Source organism: Mustelus asterias, chromosome 13 (assembly GCF_964213995.1).
Source record: "Mustelus asterias chromosome 13, sMusAst1.hap1.1, whole genome shotgun sequence".
NCBI lineage: Eukaryota > Metazoa > Chordata > Chondrichthyes > Carcharhiniformes > Triakidae > Mustelus > Mustelus asterias.
Genome location: NC_135813.1, coordinates 103,238,375 through 103,245,106, shown reverse-complemented (window position 1 = coordinate 103,245,106; position 6,732 = coordinate 103,238,375).

Sequence of the window (6,732 nt, the reverse complement as noted above, 5' to 3'; positions counted from 1 at the left end):
ACAGGTAATCAAGTCTTAAAAGTACAGACAATGTGAGTGGAGAGAGCATTAAGCACAGGTTAGAGAGATGTGTATTGTCTCCAGACAGGACTGTTAGTGAGACTTTGCAAGCCCAGGCAAGTCGTGGGGGTTACAGATAGTGTGACATGAACCCAAGATCCCAGTTGAGACTGTCCTCATGTGCGCAGAACTTGGCTATCAGTCTCTGCTCAGCGACTCTGCGCTGTTGTGTGTCGTGAAGGCTGCCTTGGAGAACGCTTACCCGAAGATCAGAGGCCAAATGCCCATGACCGCTGAAGTGTTCCCCAACATGAAGAGAACAGTCTTGCTTGGTGATTGTCGAGCGGTGTTCATTCATCCGTTGTCATAGTGTCTGCATGGTCTCCCCAATGTACCATGCTTTGGGACATCCTTTCCTGCAGCGTATCAGGTAGACAATGTTGGCCGAGTTGCAAGAGTATGTGCTGTGTACCTGGTGGATGGTGTTCTCACGTGAGATGATGGCATCCGTGTTGATGATCTGGCACGTCTTGCAGAGGTTGCTGTGGCAGGGTCATGTGGTGTCGTGGTCACTGTTCTCCTGAAGGCTGGGTAGTTTGCTGCGGGCAATGGTCTGTTTGAGGTTGTGCGGTTGTTTGAAGGCAAGAAGTGGGGGTGTGGGGATGGCCTTGGCGAGATGTTCGTCTTCATCAATGACATGTTGAAGACTCCGGAGAAGATGGGGGAGGTGCCAGACGACTGGAGAACAGCTGATGTGGTTCCGTTATTTAAGAAGGGTTGTGGAGATAAACCAGGGAACTACAGACCAGTGAGTCTCACGTCAGTGGTAGGGAAACGATTAGAGAAACTTCTGAAAGAGAACATCTATCTCCATTTGGAGAGGCAAAGCTTGATCAGGGATAGTTAGTATGGCTTCGTCAGAGGGAGGTCATGCCTAATAAATTTGATTGAATTTTTAGAGGAGGTGACCAGATGTGTAGATGAGGGTCATTGCAGGCGATGTAGTTTATATGGATTTCAGCGAAGTCTTTGACAAGGTCCAACATGGAAGACTTGTAAAGAAGGTAAATTCACATGGGATACAGTATAATGTGATAAAGTGGATTCAAAATTGGCTCAGTTGCAGGAGATAGAGTGTGATACAGAAGCCTGCTTTAATGACTGGAAGCTACTGTCCAATGGCGTACCACAGGGATCTGTGTTGAGCCCCTTTATTTGTCATTTATATAAATTATATTGGTGACTATGTGGAGGGGGTAGGATTAGTAAGTTTACGGATGACACAGAGATTGGACGGATGGTCAACAGTGAGGCGGAGTGTCTTGGACTACAAGAAGATATAGACGGAATGGTCAAATGGACAGATAAGTGGCAGATGGAATTTAACCCTGAAGTGTGTGAGGTAATGCACTTTGCAAGGAGTAATTTGACAAGAAAGTATTCAATGAATGACAAGAGGAAGTTCTGTGGAACAAAGGGGCCTTGACGTGTTTGTCCACAGATCTCTGAAAGCGGAAGGGTATGTTAGTGGGGTGGTGAAAAAGGCATCTGGGAAACTTGCCTTTATCAATTGAGGCATAGATTACAAAAGCAGAGAAGTCATGTTGGAGTTGTATAGAACTTTGATGAGGTCACAGCTGGAGTACTGTGTGCAGTCTGGTTGCTACATTCTTGGAAGGATGTGATTGCATTGGAGGGGGCGCAGAAGAGATTTACCAGGATGCTGCCTGCGGTGGAACATTTAAGTAATGAAGAGAGTTTATATTCAAAGAGAGGTTGCGTAAGCTTGGGTTGTTTTTGTTGGAGCAGAGAAGACTGAGGGGCGACCTGATCGAGGTGAACAAGATTATGAGAGACATGGACAGAGTGGATAAGGAGCAGCTATTCCCCTTAGTTGAAGGGGCAGTCATGAAGGGCAATAGGTTCAAGGTGAGGGGCTGGAGGTTTAGGAAGAGGAAAAGCTTTTTTATCCAGATGGGCAATGACAGTCTGGAATGAGCTGCATAGGAAAGTGGTGGAGGTGGCCTCACACCCTTTAAAAAGTATCTGGATGAGCACTTGGCACATCATAACATTCAGGGCTATGGGCCAAGTGCTGGCAGATGGGATTAGATGGGAGTTAAGGTATTTTTAATGTGTCAGTGCGGACTCATTGGGCCGAAGGTCCTCTTCTGTGCTGTATGATACTATGGGGAAGCTAAGTTTAAAAGGATTTGTGAAGACAATGGAAAGTGAAAATGAAAAGTGTTAAAAAGTATTTATGAGAATAGGTTTTCAGCTGGGGTGGAGTTGCGGTGGGGGAATCCCACTGAAGACCAGCTTCCTTGTGTTGAAGTTTGCTGAAAAGTTGTGAATTGAGAAAAACAACTTGCGAAGCAGTTTGTTTGAATCTGCCTTTGGAAGAGCACATCAGGGTGTTACTTCTGAGATGTTGCATAACGTACTTTTGTTTGCAGTGGAAGGCAGTTTCTTGACTTGGGTAATGTTTCCTGAATTTTTTCAGTTAATAATCTCTAAGGGCTGTTGCCAAAAATTTAGTTTCATTGTGTAGCTTTTGCAAAGCATTTTTGGGGGTTATCTTGGATGATCATGTCTACCTGTCTATCTTTTATCTTGCGTGTTTAACTTTTCTATAATTAAACATTTTTAATTCATCAAATTTTATCACTGGAGTTTTATGTTTTTTGAGTTTCCCTCTACGTTTCTACAAAAAAAAGATTATGATCAGCTGAGACGGATTTTAGTCTGAGATTTGGCTTGCTCACAATAACACCAGCTGTGGCTATAACATTAGTCATTACCACGTCTATAAAAGACGGCTTCTTAAAGTACTGTTCCAAGAAACTGTCCAGAATACACTTTAGGAACTCATATCCCTGGCTACCTTTGCCAATCTGATTCACCCAATCTACTGTAGATTAAAGTCACCCATGATAATTGTGGTACTTATTTTTACACGCCTCATTTACTTCTTCCTGTATACTCTTTCCTACAGTGTAACTACTGTTCAGGGACATATAAACTATTCCCACAAGTAACCTCTTCCCTTTACTATTTTCTATCCCTACCCTACTCCATCTCTACTGTCTGTGGGGAGTTTGCACATTCTCCCCGTGTCTGCGTGGGTTTCCTCCAGGTGCTCCGGTTTCTTCCCACCGTCCATAGATGTACGGGTTACGTGGATTGGCCATGCTAAATTGCCTCTTAGTGTCAGGGGGACTAGTTAAGGTAAATGCCTGTGGTTATGGGGATAGGGCCTGGGTGGGATTGTGGTCGGTGCAGACTCGATGGGCCGAATGGCCTCCTTCTGCACTGTAGGATGCTATGCTACCCCAATTGATTTTGTTCTTTCGGGCTTAGGTCACTTCTCACTACTGTAGTAAAGACATCCTTAATTGACAGAACTACCACACCACTTTTTCCTAGCTTCCTATCTTTTTGAAATGTCAAAGATCCTTCAATATTTAGATTCCCAACTTTGGTCACCTGCAACCATGTCTCTCCAATGGTTATCAGGTCATACATATTTAATTCTAGTTCTACCTGTGTTAACAATTCAACCATTTTGTTACCAATGCTGCGTACACTCAGATTATAACCTTTAACTTGTCTTTTTAACATTTTTGCATTCTCCGGCCTTATTTGTTGTTTTCTTAAATCAGTACTCTGTTTGTTTGTTCCTGCCACACTCCGGTTATCATTACCCAGGTTACTAGTCTGCTCTATTGCCTTGTGGTTTCCCATTGATTTGCTACATTTCCTCTCACATGATCCCTTGCACCCATTATTTAGTTTAAAGACCTCTCTACCACCTTAGCTAAATGACTCACCAGAACACTGGTCCCAACATGATTCAGGTATTAGGCATCCCAATGATACAGCACCCACTTGCTCACTAGTACTGGTGCCAGTGCCCCATGAATCAAAACCCATTTCTTCCAAAGCAGTCTTTGAGCTATGCATTCATCTCTCTAATCTTATTTACCCTTCACCAATTTCTTCATGGTTCAGGCAATAATCCAGAAATTATCTTTGAGATTCTACTATTTAATTTTGTTCCTTGCAGCTCATAACCTCTTTTCCAGTCCTTTCTATGTCATTGGTACCAAAGTGGACCATGGCAATTGGATCCCACCCACTCCCAATTCCTCTCTGGCCCAGAACATATGTCCTGAACCTGGCACCGGACAGCCATCTGGACTCATGCTCTTGGCTGCAGTGAATGACCCCCCCTCCAAATTAGCTGAAAGAACAGAAGTAAAGGCGATCCTGCTGACTTTTATGTATTGCCATTGTTGGAATTCACATTACCATCATTACCAATTCCTTTGTCTGAGACAGCATCTGACTCCCTGTAATAAAAGCAAAATACTGCATATGCTGGAAATCTGAAATAAAAACAAAATGCTGGATAAACTTGGCAGGTCTGACAGCGTCAATGGAAAGAGAAACAGAGTCAACAACTCAAGTCGATATGACTCTTCTTCAAAGAAGAATCACACAAAGTCAAAACATCAACTCTGGGTGGGATTTCCACCCCTCCCCAGCAGTGTATTTTGCAGCAATGGAGGTGACCCACCATTGGCTGGTGGCCGAATCCTCTAGTCCCAAGCGAAGGGTCAGCTTCTGATGAACGGTCATCTAGCCATGAAACGTTGGCTCTATTCTCTCCCCGTGGATGCTGTCAGACCTGCTGAGATTTTCCAGCATTTGCTGTATTTGCCTCTAGTCCCAACATTGTCCATGGGATGTCCCGTTGTTCTCACCCTCTGCTGCCAGGGCGCTTGCGGGGTGTGGGGTGGGATGGGGGTGGGGCGTCATCATTGGCGAGATTGGTAGATTTCACTGGCAGGAAACTCCTGGCTCCCTATTTCTCTACCTAATTTTGTTCGATTCATTCATGGGATTTGGGCATCACTGGCTCAGCCAGGGCATCCCCAATTGCCCTTGAGAAGGGGGTCCTTCGTGAATTGCTGCAATGTGTGGCGTAAGCATATCTACAGTGTTGTTAGGGAGGAAGTTCCAGGGTTTTGACACAGCAACAGTGAAGGAATAGTAAAATATTTCCAAGTCAGGATGGTCAGTGGCTTGGAAGGCAATTTCTAGGTGGTGGAGTTCCTATGTGTCTGCTACCCTTGTCCTTTTAAATGGTAGTTGTCATTTAAAAGGGTTTGGAAGGTGCTGTTTAAAGAGCCTTGGTGATGGCACACACTGTTGTCATTGTTTTGTTGGTGGTGAAGGGAGTGAATGTTTATGGATGGGGTGCCAAATCAAGTAGGCTGCTTTGATCTGGATGGTGTTGACCTTTTTGAATGTTGTTAGGACAGCTGCACTCATCCAGGCAAGTGGAGAATATTCCATCACACTCCTGACTTGTGCCTTGAAGATGGTGGACAAGCTTTGTCGGGAGACAAGTTATTCTCCACAGAATTCCTAGCCTTTGACCTGTTCTTGTAGCCAATGTATTTATATGGCTAGCCCAGTTCAGTTTCTGGTCAATGGAAACCCCTCAGGGATGCTGATAGTGGGGAATTCAGCGATGGTAATGCTATTGAATATCAAAGGGTCGTGGCTAGATTCTCTCTTGTTGGAGATGGTCATTGCCTGGCACTTATGTGGTCTGAATATTACTTGCTATTTGCCAGCCTGAGCCTGGATATTGCCCAGATCTTGTTGCACTTGAACTTGGACTCCTTCATTATATGAGAAGTCACGAATGGTGCTGAACATTGTGCAGTCATTAGCAATCATGCTACTTCTGACCTTATGATGGAAGAAAGGTCATTAATGAAACAGCTGAAGATGGTTGGGCCTAGGGCATTCCCATCATCAGGAACTCCTGCCATATGACTGAAGTCCAACAGCTACAACCTTTTTGATAGGTATTACTCCATCCAGCAGAGTTTTATCCCCCTGCCCCGATTGCCATTGCCTCCAGTTGTGACAGGACTCACAACTGGACACTTGGTCAAATGCTGCCTTGATGTCAAAGACAGTCACTCTCACCTCTGGAGTTGAGTCTCTTGTCCATGTTTGAACCAAGGCTGTAATGAGAGTGGCCTTGACAGAATCCAAACTGAATGTCAGTGAGCAGGTTATTGCTAAGTATGTGTCACTTGATAACACTATTAATGACCTCTTGCATCACTTTACGAATGATTGAGAGTAGACCGATGGTTCATTAATTGGATGGGTTGGATTTGTCCAGCTGCCTGTATACAGGACAAACCTATGGAATTATCTACATTGCTGGGTAGATGCCAGTGTTGTAGCTGTACTGGAACAGCTTGGCTAGGGGTGTGACAAGCTTTGGAACATTCCTTATGTCCTGTGTTGTAGCTTCACTAGGTTCATATCTCACTTTTAGGTATGCCTGGCATGCGCTCCTGCACTCTTCATTGAACCAAGGCTGATCCATTCGCTTGGTGACAATGATAGAATGAGTCCATGAGGTTACAGATTGTAATTGAGTACAATTCTGCTACTGCTGATGGTCCACAGCACTTCATGGTTGCCCAGTCTGGAGTTGCTGGATTTGTTTGAAATCTATCCCATTTAGCATGGTGGTAGTGCCACACAACACGATGGAGGGTTTCCTCAATTTGAAGACAGGATTTGTCTCCACAAGGACTGTGCAGTAGTCACTCCTACCAATACTATCATTGATACATCTGTGGCAGGGAGGTTGGTGAGATATGTTTGGTGAGGAATGTCAAGTATGTTTTTCCCTCT